A 20,624-nucleotide genomic window follows, 5' to 3' on the forward strand; every position below is an offset into this window, starting at 1 on the left:
TCTACGGTGATCCTTCCAGGATCCTCTATCCTACCGTGGGTAGCCCACTTCTTAGGTAAATCCTTCCCATCAGGGATGGTATCTCTCCTCACAAAAAAGAACCGCCGCTTCCAGTTAGTATCATTCTTGGTAGCCTTGAAGATCGGATGTTCCTCCCCAGGTTTACGTTTGAACAGATAACGATGGGAACCAAAGGTGGTCAGATCGTACAGCTCACCTAACTCGGCCATACCTAGGTCTATCCCCTCTTGCTCGATGATCCTCTCAAGGGTATACAAAACCCTCCAGATCATCGGCATGGCCTGAATGTAAGATATGCCGGTCAAAGAAAAGAAGGCTTGGGTAAAGGCCGGAAAGGGATACGTGTAACCTATGGCAAACGGGGTCACAGGGAAAGCAACCCACGAATCAGAAGTGTGATCGCTCAGGGCAGAAGGATCATGGGGTTTGAACACAGTATTTGCGGGAAAATAGCATCGAACCCTGTCAATTTGGGGATCAGTGAAGATGCAGCGCTCTTTAGCAGAGTCTGTGATGATCCCTTGGCTCTTGAAAGGGCTTTCCTTCTGAAGATCCTTGGCAGGAGAATTCCGGAGCAACATTTTGAACGAAATAGATACGAAAAGAAAAACAGAGCAAGCAAGAGAGAAGATGAAGGGAAATACCTGTTCAATCCTCTGGTTGCGGTTATAAAGGGAGAAGTTCTTGATTTTAAATGCAAACGATCCTATCCCTATCTCTATTTATAATCATGATTTGTGCAGGGATGTCACCTCCGTGACGTCAGGATTGCAACGGATAGTTCGTTCACAACGGCTATATAGCCGATGAGTTAGTTACAGATAAGATCAGCAAAATATAACTCGTTAATATTATATAATTACTCCTTATATTTTGGGGGCAATTGTTAGGGCAGGATTTTTAATGACCTGTGATCCTTACCTAATATCCTAATAATGATCCTTGTTTCCGTGGCAGATGGTGATCCTCAGAAGAACTTCAAGATCAGGATAATGGATCATCCTAAGGATCCTCATACTAACGATTGTTCTCTTTGAATTTAATGTTGTTTTGCAGGAATTACGAGTTGGACCTGGTCTTGGCAACGTTATTTAAGGAATCTTTCACGCTAATTTCGCACATGCATAACCAGAAATAGAAGTTGTGGAGAATATGGAAACTTAGCACAAATTACGGGCAATTAGTTAGGCTAAATTTACTTCTGTTTCTAAAGGGGTAACGAGCTAGTAGTTAGGTGACTTACCTAAATTCAACCACACACACTTATATAAAGGGCACTCTCGAGCATTTGGAGAGAACAACACATTTCTTACACGCTCTAGCATACTACACCATAGTGATCCTTGTACCTAGCTCGTTACCATCCGAAGTTGTAAACATTGTTTATTATATTGAAGTTTGGTGATCGGTAGTTTCCATCACCCGAGGTTTTTTATGCCGGAGATCATTCATTGATCAAGGGCTTTTTTCTTGTATAAATCTTTGTGTCACTTGTGCAGTTTACATATAAGTGATCCTTTTCTGTATTCATCATTACAAGCATCATTCCCCGTTAACAGAGAGTTTGGTTGCATTATCCTTGTGTGATTTTTGACCAAAACACCTGTTTTGAGCTTCGTCCAAGTTCCTGCAAGGATTCATCACAAGATCCTGATAAAACTGGGAATCCTTTTGTAGTCCCATCTTGAATGCTTGGACTGCTGTAGCAACATCAAGGTGTGGGATATCCAAGGATTCCCTGCTAAATTTGTTCACATAATCCCTTAGGGATTCTTGAGGCCCCTGTGTTATCCTGTAGAGGTCACTAGTTAGTTTTTCAAAGCTTCTACTACAAGAAAACTAACTATTAAACAAATTAACTAAATGAGCAAATGATGTAATTGAATAAGGTGGAACATTTAGAAGCCATTTCAAGGCTGATCCAGTTAGAGTAGAGCCGAAGCCCTTGCACAAGCATGCTTCCTTAAGTTCTGGCGAGATAGGGTTAATCTCCATCCTCTCCCTATACTGGGCAATATGCTCCTTAGGATCCGTCGTCCCAGCATACAGCTTCATGTTAGGAGTCTGGAATCTCTTTGGGATTTCTGCATCATAAATGGGGTGAGCAAAGCGGGATATATTGTGACTATCCCGGGATACTTCTGGTATAGGCTGCACTATCCCAGGCACACTTGACATCATATCCTTCAACTTTTGAAGCTCTCTAGTTATCGCTGATGTCACACCTGCATCCTGCAATGATCCAAGATTATTAGTAACAGGGATACTAGTGTTAACAGACAAGTTGTGACAACCCTCACTAAACCAGGTATCCGTACGACTTAATTAATAATTAATTACTGCTTAATTACTGTGCTTACCTGGAATTGTGGATAAACTGCTACTTGAATGTTGATACATGTACATACTTGCATCATACTCTATTTACTGTCACTACATTATTTGCATGCTGAACCTTAGTGACAAACATGATGCACAAAAGCACAGTAGCACAATGAACGGATAACCTATTGAACGTGCTGTCATAACTAGCACCAGGCAGACACTGCCTCTAAGGCCTGTATGAGCCCGAGATAGTTAACTACACTAATAGTGAGTGTGAAGATACAAGGGTTGTAGAACTGCGTCTCTAGGAATAAGTTACAGTGATCGGATGTGCCTAAACGTACTCTAAGTACAAAATTCAGCACATTAATTAAAAATTCAGCATTTGGTTAACTCATAAAGTGCCAAAACATGAGAAAAATATTACTAGACACTTTCCAAAGTGTCGGGAATGAGTTGTGTCACTAAAAATAATAATAACGACACTTTAAAGCTTTGTTAAGCGCTTTAACGGATTATTATCCAACCGAACAACCGGACTTTACCCGGGACATGAAAATATTGTCATTAACATTATTTATCTTTTTTCTGAGCCAGTTAGGGTCCCTGAATACCCTAACACCCACTGTATTACACAACACACTAGTAACCGGGTTAATCCCTAAACTAACTTAACTTAACCTAACCATAAACTAACTAGATGGTTGGATTTGAACTAGGTACCCCCCTAACCAAACCGGCCCCAAGAGGGGGACACCCCTTTGTCCTTCTTGATTATTTTATTAAACTTGTCTAATATCAAGAAAGCACTTAACCATTGGACCATAATCTTAAAATTGTCTATAAGAACAAAGTTATGCACACATGATCATTCACACTCACAACTCACAACAACACACCCCCCCTCTCTCTCAAAGGCTCTCGGCCGAACCCCCTTCAACATCCATCAAATTTTTGAGTTTAGTTCAAGCCATTCCAAGATCATTCAAGTGTTAAGGATCACCTACAAGGAAGCTTGGTGCATTCGGAAGGCGAAGGACCTCACTCTATTACTTTTATCCACTCTTTTTGCGTCTAGATTCTTCCCTAGCCTCGAGCTAGTAGTAAGTTACTATAATCACACTCTCGAACTATTTTAAGATGGTTAAAATGATTTGTAACGGTTAAAACTCGTAAACATGCAAGATGAAGTGTAAAAGTCTACTAAAAATACTAAAAATGATGGTTAAAAGCTTGAATGTTGTGTAAATCTTGTAGTATTTGATTTATGTAGTTATTTAGGCCCGATCTATGTTGTGGTAGCTCGGATCATCGTTTAACCCGGATTGGTCATGATCATGGATTATGACATAAAGCTTGTTTAAGTGTAACAAAGGTTAAATGATGAAACTCTACCACACGCGACACTTGAACTTGTGTAAAAATGGTTTTACTTACGAAGTAGTGTTTAAAACTAGTAGATCTACGGATCTACAAGCGGTATTTTCCAAGGACCAAGTGTCCAAGAAATCATATTTACCAAAGCCGGATCTTACACTAACAAGGATGATTATTAGAACACACGAGTGTGTAAACACATGTGTGACACAAAGTTTCGACAAAATAACAATTTTTGTAAAAATTGACAAGAAGTTGTAAAGATGGAATTTCTTTAAAAGCGAGGTTTTTACGAAACCGGATTGATTTATATAAAGATCCACTAAAAGTAATGGGATTTACTTCATATTTTTTGTTAAACCACAAGTTCATGTAATTTTTGCGATTTACATATTTATTGACTAGTTTAATGCTTTGGATATTGCTTTGATTGAATAAGAAAATTGTTGATTTGATTTATAAAAGAAAATGATACGCTTGAAAGCGTGGCCACCTCCCGTTACAGAGGAAACTCTGGCGAAATTTTTCTAAAAACCTAACACTTAGAAATATTTTCACCAACAAGTGTAAGAATTGCATTTTTAACTTGTTTTCAAATTATAGATTTCGCCACGACTTTATTTACAAAATATCGGAGGTGGGATTTCACAAAATAAAACTTGGTAAATATATATTTAGTATATATTTTTCTTAACGACACTTGTTATGTGTTTATGAATATTATGTGAACTATACAAATATTATTTTTAGGGTAAAAATAATATTACCAAATGTTAACGAATCCAAGATAATACAAACGCTTTCACGATAAATATATAAGTTACACCGGTAATTATTATTACCACTCGATCTTTAAAACGTAACTTACGCATTTTAAAGGAATATTTATGAACGCGTATTTTTGTCAAGGTATTATTTTGGAAAATCATATGTAATAGAAAATATAATATTTTTGAGAAGAATATTTATATTTCGGAGTTAGAAATAAAATATATTTTTAAGTGAGACTTAATAATATTTTTTTTTGAACACACATGTATTAAATCCCCCATCCTTGGGAAGGAAATAATTACCAAGTATTTACTAAATGTAAACACGAAATAGTTGTTTTACTATTTCCCAAAAACTAAAACCATAAAGCTAAGGCACGGCCGTCCGTCTAATAGAGTTAGTACGTGTAGGTCGTCACACAGCTGCTTGATCAGGAGACATACTTGGTAGAGACGCACCACTGTGAGTTCATGTCCCCCTTTTCTCTTAACTGTTTTTAGTTTTCTAAACTGCGGGGGTGAAATACATGTTACAATGTTTATGAATACTTTATACATGGTATGGTTAGCGTAAGGAGGTTTACTACTTAGATCATGTGAGTGGGTAGGCGGAAACTTGAGGCCATTAATCCTCAAGGTAGGACCGAGGGACAGGAGCGGTAGATCTATCTGGGTGTAGCGAGCCCAGCCCCATGCCAAACAAGAAACGGACCTCGGGGTGACTTTGTGCCCAACGCATAAATCCGCTAGGTTTGAGTCTCCCTACTTGCACTTCACACATATCAATGGCCTTGCAAACCATTGGTGATCTCTTTTTCCTTATTTGCTACATACCAGGATTTTATACATACAAAGGTTTATTTACTCACTTACACATGAACTCGCTCAACATTATTGTTGATTTTTCAACTTACATGTGTTTCAGGGAACTAAAGATCTGGCGCGGTGTGTTATGTTTTCCCGCTGCAAGGTGTTACGAGGTCATCCGGGTTTAGGGGATGTGACTCTTTCCTGGACAAGTCACAGTCCTTAAACTATGTTTATGTCATGTTGATGTTTGTGTTTGTTGAACAATGTTTATGTCGTTAGGATGTGTTTCCGTTGAGGCAATGTTGTTGTATTTGGTTTTTAAAACTTAATTTAATGGATGATCTTGCATGGTTTTATTTCATATAGATTTGTTATGGTTAAGCTATGGTATTAAGAAGTCACACCAAAATAACCACGCTTCCGCAAAGCCAGGGTGTGACAGCTTGGTATCAGAGCTCTGATCATAGCGAACTAGGATTCCTTCTCGAGTCTAGACTATGATCACTAGGGCTCTCACGAAAACATTTTCTTTATTAATTATAGGCTCAGTCTGGGAGGCTGAGGCTCGGTCTGGGAGACCGAGGCTCGGTCTAAGAGATCGAGGTAGATGGCTAGTGAGACTAGGAAGAGCAGTCTAAGAGGCTGGGAGAATTTGGCTAGTGAGACTAGGAGTATCAGTCTAGGAGACTGGGAGGCTAGTGGGACTAGGAGAATTATTTGATTGCTTAATTGGTGACTAATGTGTTTACCTGATTGTTTGACTGATTATTTGTGCATACTTGTGTTTATGTTACAGACACATGGACTCGACCGGCACTGGTGATTCAGACACCATAGGCCCTAGACCTATAGTATCAGACGACCTAGAGTCTTCAGAGCGCGAGGTTCACACATCCGACGTTACTAGCACAGACGAGGATGACTTTCAGCCTTTTGCGTTACCTGATGGTGTTGATGAGCTCGCTGATGGCCCTTTGGCCAGGGACCTACCGCTTGTAGAGATCCCTGCTCCCATACCCTTGGCTGTTTATCCTGCTTATGATTTGCTTCTCGACGCCGACGCTGATGGCGACGTCGATCTGTTTAACGATGAGCTCCTAGAGGACGAGGAGGAGGGCGGGGCCCTTATCGCCGACGGAGGACTTTTACTGCTCGCAGATGCTCCCGCTGAGGAGTCACCTGCTCACTCACCGGTCCCAGACTCCTTCGAGTCTGTGGCCTCCGCACCTTCACACACTCAGAGTGCGCAGCACTTTTCTCACGGTTCAGATCCAGATAGAGCATCCTCTATTGCCCCTGTTCCTAGCTTTTCTTTCGACCACGATGTTGAGGAGGATTCCGATCCTGTTTTTCCCCCAGGATTCGACCCAGATCAGGATATAGAGTTTATACCCATGGATCGGCCTATGGAGGATCCGGTCGACCCAGTTGACCCAGTTGATCCCATCGACCCTGAGTTTGATTTTGAGATGGCCTTTGATGATCCCGAGCCTGCCATGGCCCCTGAGCAGGTAACCGCTCTAGACCCTGCGTTTGAGCATGACCCAGTTCATGCTGGCGCACCCATTATTGAGCCTGTGATTGCTGACCCACCTATTGATGATCACCCTGTGGATGCTCCGTTGTTGGAGGGCGATCATGTCATTGCTACTGATCCTGTTGATCCCCCACTTATTGCTGAAGCACCTGTTGACCCTCTTGTTGCACCCCACCATGATCCTATGCCTGTTCAGTTTGATCGTGCACTTTTTGAGGCACAGATGGACCCACGAGATGAGCACGCACAGCATGGGTGGATTCCTGCTGATGATGAGGTTCCACCTATTCCCCCTCAGATCTCTGATACTCGTCACGTTGATACCTCCTTTTCATGTCCTCAGTTTACACCTCCAGCGCGACCTGGAGAGGGTTCTTCGGCCCATCCTTTTGGACATGTACCGGTATCTATCCCTGCTATACCACCGTCTTCTACTACTTTTTCCCCCGTTCCTCCAGTTCGCGTGGCACCTTTTGATCCAGCCAGTGAGCCATTCCTTTGGTCGTCACCACCTGTTATGCCACCGACCGACCCCTACCATCCTTTCCATATGGGATATTCCATTGAGGATGTTTTGATGTCATTTGTCGCCCAGCACGAGGCACACACACGGCGCATTCAGGAGCTTGAGAGAGCTCAGCCGCCGCCGTGTCAGTGCCAGGGTCAGACCCACCCTACTCCTTTGCAGCACCCTCGACCTCTGCCACCGGACTATGCTGCACGACTTTTTGCACTAGAGCAGCAGGTTGCTTCTTTCTTGCGTACCCAGAGAGCCATGGAGGAGGACTGGCTCAAGTTGCGTCGTTTGTTCTACACCCACTTTCCCCCTCCTCCACCGCCATCAGTGTAGAGCTCTTCAGTACCGTATGGGTAGACGTTGGTGAGAAGACGGCGATTACTTTTGACTGCACAGCATTTTTGGAGGCTACATTTTGATTCTGACTTTTGTTGATCATGTTTATGGGATGTATTGACACTGATTTGATATAGTTTTTGGACTGGGGTGATGTAGCCCTTAGTCGACTGATGTTGTATTACACTGTGATGTACTTGTACACTTACTATGTGGTCTCGATATATGGCAATCGCAGTATTCTCATCATATTTGATGTTTGATTGACTATTTATATTTTTATGACATGGGATGTTGTGTGATTGATATTTGTGACATGGGATGTTATGTGAATGATATATTGATAACATGAGATGTTATGTGCTATTACTATCATTATATACGTACGCTTTACTATGGCCTGACCGACGTAAACTCATCTTTTAAAAGATGCCGCCGAGACGTCAACAACCGCAAATGCCTACCAATCAGGCAGAACTCCAGCAAGTCATCGCTGCTGCCATCGCGCAATACGCCGCCTCTCAAGGAGGGACTAGTGGAAGTAACTCTGGCGATACGGACAACAACAATCCACCTCATGGTAACACTAAGTCATTTAGACATACCATGACCTAATTGGATATCTATGGCAAAGATGCTAATGCCATTCACATGTTATAATGTATGTGCAGGGTGCACCTACAAGCAGTTTCTAGACTGCAAGCCTGTCAACTTTGATGGCACAGGAGGTGCTGTCGCCTTTGTTCATTGGGCTGAGAAAACTGAATCTGTTCTTCGCATGAGCAAATGTGCACCAGACCAGCAAGTCACCTACATTTCTGGGCTATTCTTTGATGGAGCCCTATCTTGGTGGAATTTGCAAGTACAGACACTTGGTGAAGCTGCTGCCTACGCACTAACCTGGACCGAACTGAAGGAACTTATGCGCAAAAAGTACTGCTCTCGCGCGGAAATCCAAAAATTGGAAACTGAGTTCTGGCATTTGAAAATGGAAGGTCCAAAGATCGCAGAATACGTTCAGAGGTTTCATGACTTATCGCATGTGGTACCCTATATGGTCACTCCAGAGTTCAAGCGGATTGAACGTTTTATTTGGGGATTAGCTCCTCAAATCATAAGCATGGTGACCTCCTCCAAGCCTACGACAATTACTGAGGCGATTGATCTGAGCGTGGCTCTCACAGAGGAGGCTATTCGCCTGAACAAGTTCGATGATGCTGAGCCTAAGAAGAAAGAGACTCACGTCGAGTCATCAGGAGGTAACAAGCGGAAGTTCTTGAACTTCAAGCAAGGCACCAGTGGTGTTGTAAAGAAAGGAGAAACAAGCATGCCAGCTCAGGTTACAACTGGTAATGGAAAGAAAGGAAAAGGATATATGGGCACCCAGCCCAAGTGTAATACCTGCCAACGACACCACACTGGCCGTTGTAGTGTGAAAGTATGTGAAGCATGTGGAAAACCTGGCCACTTGAAGGATTCTTGTTGGGCCATTGTTGGCCAGGGAGGCCAAGGAGGATTCGGAAACAGAAACAATAACCGGGGTGGAAATGGAAACCGCCCACAAGGAAACATTGGAGGTAATGGGAACCGAGGCAACAATGCTAATCAAGCAGGCGCTGTGAATCGTAACCAGAGGAATAATCAAGCTGGTGGAAATGGGCAAAGACCTGGATGCTTCAACTGTGGTGATCTTGGGCACTACAAGAGGAACTGCCCAGAGTTAAACCAAGCCCGTGGAAGAGGGTTTAATATCGAAGCGAGGGAAGTGCGCCAGGATCCCAATGTCGTTACTGGTACGTTCCCTGTAAACCAATGCTATGCATCTGTTTTGTTTGATACTGGCGCCGATTATAGCTTTGTGTCGTTAGAGTTTAAGAATATGCTTGGTCTAGCCGCTAGTAAATTAGATATTCCGTACTCAATCGAATTGGCCAATGGAAAGTTAGTAGAAGCCAATGAAGTTGTCAGAGGCTGTGTGATCGAATTGGGAGAGCGTGAGTTTGCTCTGGATCTACTACCAGTCCAGTTGGGAAGCTTCGACGTGGTGGTAGGAATGGATTGGTTATCAGGCAACAAGGCTGAGATAGTTTGTCACGAAAAGGTTGTTCGTATCCCAACCGAAGATGGTGAAACAATTGTGGTTCATGGTGAAAAGCGTGATACGCCGTTAAGAATTATCAGCTGCCTGAAGGCGCGAAAGTGTTTGCAGAAGGGATGTGCTGCCTTCCTAGCGCACATCGTGGATAAGAAAGCTGCAGAACCAAGAATCGAAGACATCCCTGTCGTGAGGGAATATCCAGAAGTCTTCCCAGAGGACTTACCTGGACTGCCGCCTCAGAGGCAAGTAGAGTTTCACATCGATTTAGTTCCGGGCGCCGCGCCTGTAGCTAAGGCACCTTACAGACTTGCCCCGTCTGAGATGCAAGAACTGTCGACACAACTTCAAGAGTTGTTAGACAAGGGGTTTATCCGACCAAGCTTCTCGCCTTGGGGAGCTCCGGTCCTGTTTGTCAAGAACAAGGACTGTAGTTTCCGTATGTGTATTGACTACCGGGAGTTGAACAAGCTGACGATCAAGAATAGATACCCTCTGCCAAGGATCGATGATCTATTCGACCAACTGCAAGGCTCAAGCTTTTATTCTAAGATCGATCTTCAATCTGGATACCATCAGTTAAGGATACAGGAGGGGAGTATTCCGAAAACAGCCTTCAGAACTCGATATGGACACTACGAGTTCCTAGTTATGCCGTTTGGGTTGACAAACGCACCTGCAGTCTTTATGGATTTGATGAATCGAGTTTGTAAGTCGTACTTGGATAAGTTCGTGATTGTGTTCATCGACGACATTTTGATTTATTCAAAGACGAAGGTTGAGCACGAACAGCACCTAAGAGCTATTTTGGAGCTGCTGAAGAAAGAACAGTTGTACGCCAAGTTCTCTAAGTGCGAGTTTTGGCTACGAGAAGTACAATTCCTTGGGCACGTGGTAAATGGAGATGGAATCCACGTGGATCCCACCAAGATCGAAGCGATTAAGAAAGGGAAACGCCAAAGACGCCAACCGAGATTCGACAATTCTTAGGTTTGGCTGGTTACTACCGAAGATTCATTGAGGACTTTTCAAAAATCGCTCAACCATTGACGCTCCTCACGCAGAAAGATAAGAAGTTTGATTGGGGAATCAAACAGGAAGAAGCATTCCAGATATTGAAGGATAAGCTCTGCAATGCGCCAATCTTAGCACTACCGGAAGGTACGGATGATTTTGTGGTATACTGTGACGCTTCGCGTCAAGGATTGGGTTGTGTGTTGATGCAACGCCAAAAGGTCATTGCTTACGCATCGCGTCAATTGAAAGTGCACGAAAAGAACTATACCACATATGATTTGGAACATGGCGCAGTGGTTTTTGCATTAAAGATCTGGAGACACTACCTTTATGGTACAAAATGTACAATCTTCACAGATCATAAGAGCCTACAACACATATTCAACCAGAAGGATCTGAATATGAGACAAAGACGATGGGTTGAGTTGTTGAATGATTACGACTGCGAGATAAAGTATCATCCAGGGAAGGCGAATGTGGTCGCTGATGCCCTAAGTCGAAAGGAGAGGATCAAGCCCATAAGGGTTAGGGCTTTAGAGATGATTACCCAAACCAATCTTTCCTTGCGCATTCGTGCCGCGTAAAAAGAAGCTCTTAAGGAAAGAAACCTTGAAGAAGAATATCTCCGTGGGATGGAGAAGCAATTGGTGCCAAACGAGGAAGGAACGTTATGTTTTGAGAAGAGGATTTGGGTTCCTCTGTTTGGTGGTTGAAGGAAGGTTATTTTCAATGAAGCTCACAAATCGCGGTACTCTATCCACCCTGGAGCGGATAAGATGAACCAAGATCTTAAAGATTATTATTGGTGGCCTAGGATGAAAGGCGATGTGGCTGTTTATGTGAGCAAGTGTTTAACATGCGCTAAGGTGAAAGCGGAATACCAGAAGCCTTCGGGACTTCTGCAACAACCGGAAATTCCCAAGTGGAAGTGGGAACAAATCTCCATGGATTTTATTACAAAGTTGCCAAGAACGCCAAGAGGCCATGACACTATTTGGGTAATAGTGGATCGATTAACGAAGTCAGCGCACTTCTTAACTATCAGAGAGAAGGATAATACGAGCAAGTTGGCCGAAATTTACATGAGAGAGATTGTTACACGCCATGGAGTACCTCTCTCAATCATCTCTGATAGAGACGGAAGGTTCGTATCAAGGATGTGGCAATCCTTCCAAGAAGCTTTTGGCTCGCAATTGAATATGAGCACCGCATTTCACCCGCAGACCGACAGGCAAAGCGAACGGACGATACAAACTTTGGAGGACATGCTGAGAGCGTGTGTTATGGATTTGGGCGGTAGCTAGGATAAGCATTTGCCTTTGGTTGAATTTTCATACAACAACAGCTACTACACCAGTATTGGTGCTGCGCCATTCGAAGCTTTATATGGGCGCAAGTGCAGATCGCCGCTTTGTTGGTCTGACGCAGGTGATAGACAGCTGGTTGGAACTGATGTGGTCCAGGAAACCACAGATAAGATTGCACAGATCCGAAATCGCATCAATGCGGCTCGTAACCGTCAGAAAGCCTACGCGGATCGAAAAAGGAAACCTCTAGAGTTTGAGGTAGGTGATATGGTTTTGTTGAAAGTCTCACCCTGGAAGGGTGTGGCACGCTTCGGGAAGCGTGGAAAGTTGAATCCGCGGTATATTGGTCCGTTCAGAATTTTGGAAAGAATTGGGCTAGTAGCATACAAGCTGGACTTACCTGCTGAACTGAATGGAGTTCACGATACATTTCATGTATCCAATTTGAGGAAGAGTCCAACGCAAGATACCGTTGTCATACCTACCGACGAAATTCATGTTGACGACACGCTCCACTTCGTTGAAGAACCTGTTGAGGTTACGGATTGGAAAGTGAACAACCCTCACTAAACCAAGTATTCGTACGACTTAATTAATAATTAATTACTGCTTAATTACTGTGCTTACCTGGAATTGTGGATAAACTGCTACTTGAATTTTGATACATGTACATACTTGCATCATACTCTATTTACTGTCACTACATTATTTGCATGCTGAATTTTAGTGACAAACATGATGCACAAAAGCACAGTAGCACAATGAACGGATAACCTATTGAACGTGCTGTCATAGCTAGCACCAGGCAGACACTGCCTCTAAGGCCTGTATGAGCCCGAGATAGTTAACTACACTAATAGTGAGTGTGAAGATACAAGGGTTGTAGAACTGCGTCTCTAGGAATAAGTTACAGTGATCGGATGTGCCTAAAACGTACTCTAAGTACAAAATTCAGCACATTAACTAAAAATTCAGCATTTGGTTAACTCATAAAGTGCCAAAACATGAGAAAAATATTACTAGACACTTTCCAAAGTGTCGGGAATGAGTTGTGTCACTAAAAATAATAATAACGACACTTTAAAGCTTTGTTAAGCGCTTTAACGGATTATTATCCAACCGAACAACCGGACTTTACCCGGGACATGAAAATATTGCCATTAACATTATTTATCTTTTTCTGAGCCAGTTAGGGTCCCTGAATACCCTAACACCCACTGTATTACACAACACACTAGTAACCGGGTTAATCCCTAAACTAACTTAACTTAACCTAACCATAAACTAACTAGATGGTTGGATTTGAACTACGTACCCCCCCCCCTAACCAAACCAGCCCCAAGAGGGGGACACCCCTTTGTCCTTCTTGATTATTTTATTAAACTTGTCTAATATCAAGAAAGCACTTAACCATTGGACCATAATCTTAAAATTGTCTATAAGAACAAAGTTATGCACACATGATCATTCACCCTCACAACTCACAACAACACACCCCCTCTCTCTCTCAAAGGCTCTCGGCCGAACCCCCTTCAACATCCATCAAATTTTCGAGTTTAGTTCAAGCCATTCCAAGATCATTCAAGTGTTAAGGATCACCTACAAGGAAGCTTGGTGCATTCGGAAGGCGAAGGACCTCACTCTATTGCTTTTATCCACTCTTTTTGCGTCTAGATTCTTCCCTGCCTCGAGCTAGTAGTAAGTTACTATAATCACACTCTCGAACTATTTTAAGATGGTTAAAATGATTTGTAACGGTTAAAACTCGTAAACATGCAAGATGAAGTGTAAAAGTCTACTAAAAATACTAAAAATGATGGTTAAAAGCTTGAATGTTGTGTAAATCTTGTAGTATTTGATTTGTGTAGTTATTTAGGCCCGATCTATGTTGTGGTAGCTCGGATCATCGTTTAACCCGGATTGGTCATGATCATGGATTATGACATAAAGCTTGTTTAAGTGTAACAAAGGTTAAATGATGAAACTCTACCACACGCGACACTTGAACTTGTGTAAAAATGGTTTTACTTACGAAGTAGTGTTTAAAACTAGTAGATCTAAGGATCTACAAGCGGTATTTTCCAAGGACCAAGTGTCCAAGAAATCATATTTACCAAAGCCGGATCTTACACTAACAAGGATGATTTTTAGAACACACGAGTGTGTAAACACATGTGTGACACAAAGTTTCGACAAAATAACTATTTTTGTAAAAATTGACAAGAAGTTGTAAAGATGGAATTTCTTTAAAAGCGAGGTTTTTACGAAACCGGATTGATTTATATAAAGATCCACTAGAAGTAATGGGATTTACTTCATATTTTTGGTTAAACCACAAGTTCATGTAATTTTTGCGATTTACATATTTATTGACTTGTTTGATGCTTTGGATATTGCTTTGGTTGAATAAGAAAATTGTTGATTTGATTTATAAAAGAAAATGATACGCTTGAAAGCGTGGCCACCTCCCGTTACAGAGGAAACTCTGGCGAAATTTTTCTGAAAACCTAACACTTAGAAATATTTTCACCAACAAGTATAAGAATTGCATTTTTAACTTGTTTTCAAATTATAGATTTCGCCACGACTTTATTTACAAAATATCGGAGGTGGGATTTCACAAAATAAAACTTGGTAAATATATATTTAGTATATATTTTTCTTAACGACACTTGTTATGTGTTTATGAATATTCTGTGAACTATACAAATATTATTTTTAGGGTAAAAATAATATTACCAAATGTTAACGAATCCAAGATAATACAAACGCTTTCACGATAAATATATAAGTTACACCGGTAATTATTATTACCACTCGATCTTTAAAACGTAACTTACGCATTTTAAAGGAATATTGGAAAATCATATGTAATAGAAAATATAATATTTTTTAGAAGAATATTTATATTTTGGAGTTCGAAATAAAATATATTTTTAAGTGAGACTTAATAATATTTTTTTGAACACACATGTATTAAATCCCCCATCCTTGGGAAGGAAATAATTACCAAGTATTTACTAAATGTAAACACGAAATAGTTGTCTAACTATTTCCCAAAAACTTAAACCATAAAGCTAAGGCACGGCCGTCCGTCTAATAGAGTTAGTACGTGTAGGTCGTCACACAGCTGCTTGATCAGGAGACATACTTGGTAGAGACGCACCACTGTGAGTTCATGTCCCCCTTTTCTCTTAACTGTTTTCAGTTTTCTAAACTGCGGGGGTGAAATACATGTTACAATGTTTACGAATACTTTATACATGGTATGGTTGGCGTAAGGAGGTTTACTACTTAGATCATGTGAGTGGGTAGGCGGAAACTTGAGGCCATTAATCCTCAAGGTAGGACCGAGGGACAGGAGCGGTAGATCTATCTGGGTGTAACGAGCCCAGCCCCAGGCCAAACAAGAAACGGACCTCGGGGTGACTTTGTGCCCAACGCATAAATCCGCTAGGTTTGAGTCTCCCTACTTGCACTTCACACATATCAATGGCCTTGCAAACCATTGGTGATCTCTTTTTCCTTATTTGCTACATACCAGGATTTTATACATACAAAGGTTTATTTACTCACTTACACATGTACTCGCTCAACATTATTGTTGATTTTTCAACTTACATGTATTTCAGGGAACTAAAGATCTGGCGCGGTATGTTATGTTTTCCCGCTGCAAGGTGTTACGAGGTCATCCGGGATTAGGGGATGTGACTCTTTCCTGGACAAGTCACAGTCCTTCAACTATGTTTATGTCATGTTGATGTTTGTGTTTGTTGAACAATGTTTATGTCGTTAGGATGTGTTTCCGTTGAGGCAATGTTGTTGTATTTGGTTTTTAAAACTTAATTTAATGGATGATCTTGCATGGTTTTATTTCATATAGCTTTGTTATGGTTAAGCTATGGTATTAAGAAGTCACACCAAAATAACCAAGCTTCCGCAAAGCCAGGGTGTGACACAAGTTACCAGCTTGGTGATTCTGGTCATATCCTGGAGCGCATCCTGGAGCATATCCTGGATTTCTCACAGTTGACACCCTGGCCGAAGAGGGTATCTCAGGAATATGACTCTGGGAATGGCTAGGCACAATATTCCCCCTGTTATCCTCAGTATATACTGCCGAACTGAAGTTCAAAGATCTAGGCTGCAAGGGAGTGACAGTATCCTCAGTGGGCCTTCTTGAGCTAGATTTCAAGAGTTGTATCTCTCTCATCAGCATTTGGTTGGTCTCCTGCTGTTGCCTCATATGTTCTTGTACACTACCAAACAAAGTTAGAATTTCTTCATTAGAGGCCAAAACAGGACCGGATCCCTTAACAATGCGAGCGGGGATAACATCCCGAGCCACATGAATTTCAGCTCCCTGAGAAGAGCCTTGCGATCTTGGAGGAGGTGGTGGAAGCACTGAACCAATTGTTGCAGAGGTTGTAGCAGACACGGTGGAAGAGCTCATGTTTGATCTCGAGGCCATTGAAAATAGTGTAGCAAAAAGTTTTGAAAATAGAAAACCGATTAACGATTTTACAAAAGCTTTTAGTAAAAATAGCACCACTTGCCCCACGGTGGGAACCAAATTGTTTTGGTCAAAAATTACCGAAGCAATTAAGTGATCAAATTAGTTAAGTGAGGTAGTGTGCTAAAAAATGTGTTCAAAATATGTTGGTTAAGTTATTTAGAAAAACAGTATTCAGGATACGGCTCAGGATATCGAGCTGTATCTACAATCAAACAATGAGCAAAAATGTAAAGGTCGACACGTGATATACGAGGAAAGCCCTTGATCGATCTAGATCTCCGGCATAAAACCTCGGGAGCTGACAATCATCGGTTGCCTTGTTCTTCTTATTGCTTGAATAACAGGATACAATGCGGGATAATGCTCAGATCTCTACTAAGTGTTACAACGATTGCAAGTGATGAGTGTTAGTGAGTGATTGCTGCTAGAAAAGAGAGTGAATGAGTTGGTGAATTCGAGAGTGTGTGACCTTTGGATCTGGCATCTCCTTTATATAGTTACAAGAATTAACTAATTATGCTAAAAATCCGGGATATTAAGCTAAAAATCCGGGATACTGAGATTATTTCCTTTCTGAACGTTGCCAGCCTGTTTCCACTCGTTTTCCACGCGCATGCTAACTATAACTCCGGGATTTAAGCTTCCATAACCGTTACAACATTAATATCTTTGACCAATCTTCGTAACTTTCCATAAAACACGCCAATCTTCAATGCTGACCGTTACAAGAGCTATTTTTCCGCGATCAACGTCCTTATCCTAACCAATTTGGGCGGGTCTTCAGGATGACTTGGTCTTCATGAACGTTAGTCCCTTGTAGCCAACGTTTACAAGCAAATTGTTAGTAATAGTCAGGATACTGCCTCAGGACGTTACCAATATCCTGGTCCGGTATCCTGATCCAGTATCCTGATTCGGTATCCTGATCCAGTATCCTGATCATATACAACTAATAAAAAATCAAGATACAAAGTCAGGATATGGGCTCAGAATTTCACCCATAACAGTTTGTTTTGATAACATTTGTTAATTAGAAAACACTTTTAGCTTTTAACCCAAGCATTATATCCCGAATATATCAACCAAATATCCTGAGACATATCCTACAAATATACTTAGAAAATATATTTTAAGAATACATCCTAATCAGGATATTTAGGTTTCTGTCAAACACAGTTCCAAAAATTCAAATGACTTAGATAAGGTTTATAAAGGAATAATCATACCAGGAATAGGGTGTGACCCTATTACTAAACTCCAATCCTTTTGCAACTTCTTCCATCTAGGTGTCCCCAGTCCGAAATATTTAGTACATTAGGCCCGAACTTGATCTTTTGAGCCTTACACGATTACCTCAAAAGGAATGTCCCCTATGCACAAAGTCCTTAAACACTTAGGAATTTTTCGAACACCGGTTCTAACTGTTTGAACAGTTCTCGTGTTACAGGGGTAAACGCAAAAATGTACTGGAGATAAATCCTTAGTATCCTGGGGAAAATCCCAAATTTTCATGCGCTACAGGCGGGAGTGTATAAACTCCAAGACTTAGAAAAGCGAAGACCTTTAAACCTTAGAGTGTATGAAAATACCCTTTCGCGAGAGAGGGTGATCAATCCTCATATACCTTTGGGATCCAGGATATAGCCAATAATAACGAAATTGTCAGCCACTTTTACATGGACTGGTCCCGCTATCTTGAACTATCCCTGGATAACTTGCGCTCCAGGCGGGGTGTTTAAACCCAATTCGAGAGAAGGTGAATACATTTAAACCTGTGAAGGGATCAGGATCCCTTAATCGTGAGAGAGGGGGGCAATCCTCTAATCTTTCGAAGTATCTTGAATGTGTATCCTGGAGCTATATCCCGAAGCGTATACTGCAAAACAATTGTAAGCTAAGGTGGGTGTTAGCCTGGCTAACACCCCCTCTGATGCTTAAGTCAGTATTGAGTTCAAAAGAATAAATAATGTTAAATATATTAAAAGAGATAGAATTCATACCATCCTGAGTTAGAAATTAAATTCCAAACTCGCTTGAAATAGAGCTTTAGGTGTATAGCATTCCACGATCTTGGTAGCATATCCCCCTCCATATTCTTGAGTCGGTACGCTCCTTTCCCTGATTCTGATTCAATCTCATAGGGTCCTTCCCACTTAGGAGCCAATTTACCATCAGCAGGATTCGTAGTATTCTGAAAAGCTTTTCTTAACAACCAATCTCCAACTTGGAACCTTCTAGTCCTTATATTCTTGTTATATGCTCTGGATATCCTCTGTTGGTATGCTGCCATTCTTAGCTTTGCCGCATCTCTTGTTTCATCAATAGTATCTAATTCCTGGCAAAGGGCTTCAGGATCTTCTAAGCACCTCAGATATGGACCTGCAAGAGATTTCTTATACAAAACATTATTTATAATAGTGAATCGTGATACCTTCATTCTAAAGGCCTTAGGATTCTCATCCTTTGGGATGTTTCCTTCCGTAAGATATCTTATGATCGGAGCCGTCCAGGACTTAGGATTCTCTTCGGGATACTCATCGTTAGGGCCCTGAACACTTATTACCTCCTTATCCCGAGAATCCGTCGCAGGATATAGGACATGCAATATTGGTATTTGGGTTCCTTCTGGTATCCTGACCGATGATCCTAGATTTGCCAACGCATCAGCTTCAGCGTTATCCTCTCTGGGTACCTGTTCAAGTGTGAAAACATCGAAGTATCCTCCTAATTTTTTGATAATTTCAAGATATTCAATTAACTTCTCGCCTTTAACTGCATAGGACCCATTAAAATGATTAGTAATTAACAAAGAATCAACATATACTTGCAGACTCTTAATATTCATGTTTTTAGCCAATTCTAATCCTGCAATCAAAGCCTCATATTCTGCTTCATTATTAGTGGCAGGAAATTCACATCTAATAGCCTGGGGTAATATGTCCCCCTGTGGCGATTTTAGTAGGATACCAAATCCTATTCCTCTAACATTATATGCACCATCAGTATATAATGTCCAGATTCTGAGGTTTCTCCTAGTTGTTGAACTTCTAAGTCTACTTCATTTTGAATATCACTACTGAAATCAGCCACAAAGTCAGCTAAAGCCTAAGATTTTATGGCATTTCTAGGTTCATATACTAGATCGTAGGCACTTAACTTTACCGACCACTTAGCCATTCTACCTGACATCTCAGGTTTCCTAAGCACATTTTTAACAGGATAATTGGTTTTAACATGAATCCTATGTGTTTCAAAGTAATGTCCAAGCTTTGTTGATGCCATATCTAGGGCTAATATTAGTTTTTCTAAATGAGAATATCTAGTTTCAGCATCTAATAAACTTTTGCTAACATAATAAACAGGATACTGTTGACCTTCATGATCCTTTACAAGGACAGCACTTACTGCATTTCCTGATACTGCAAGATACAGGGATAATGGTTCACCATCCTCAGGCTTCATTAGTAGAGGTGCGGTTGAGAGATACTGCTTTAAATCCTGCAAGGCTGCTTCATGCTTCTCCCCCCATTCAAACTTCTTATTTTTCTTCGGGATATCATAAAATTCCTTGCATTTTTCCGAGGATCTTGAGATAAATCTGTTTAATGCTGCTAGTCGCCCCGTTAATCTTTGTACATCTTTCATGTTGGAAGGTGATTTGATATCCAAGATGGCTCTGATCTGTTCTGGACTCGCTTCTATCCCTCTTTTAGTCACCATATATCCTAGAAACTTTCCTGCCCCCACTCCAAAATGGCATTTAGCAGGATTCAATTTCATGTTGTACTGGTCCAGGATATCAAATGCTCCCTTAACATCCTGGAGGTAATCCTCAGCCTTCTTGGATTTTACTACCATATCATCGATGTATACTTCCATGGTGTCCCCCAGTTTGTCTTTAAACATCATGTTCACCAACCTTTGGTATGTCGCACCTGCATTTTTTAAACCAAAAGGCATAGCAGTATAACAATAAATACCTGTTGGTGTCATGAA

Source organism: Helianthus annuus, chromosome 13 (genome assembly GCF_002127325.2).
Source record: "Helianthus annuus cultivar XRQ/B chromosome 13, HanXRQr2.0-SUNRISE, whole genome shotgun sequence".
NCBI classification, from domain to species: Eukaryota; Viridiplantae; Streptophyta; class Magnoliopsida; order Asterales; family Asteraceae; genus Helianthus; species Helianthus annuus.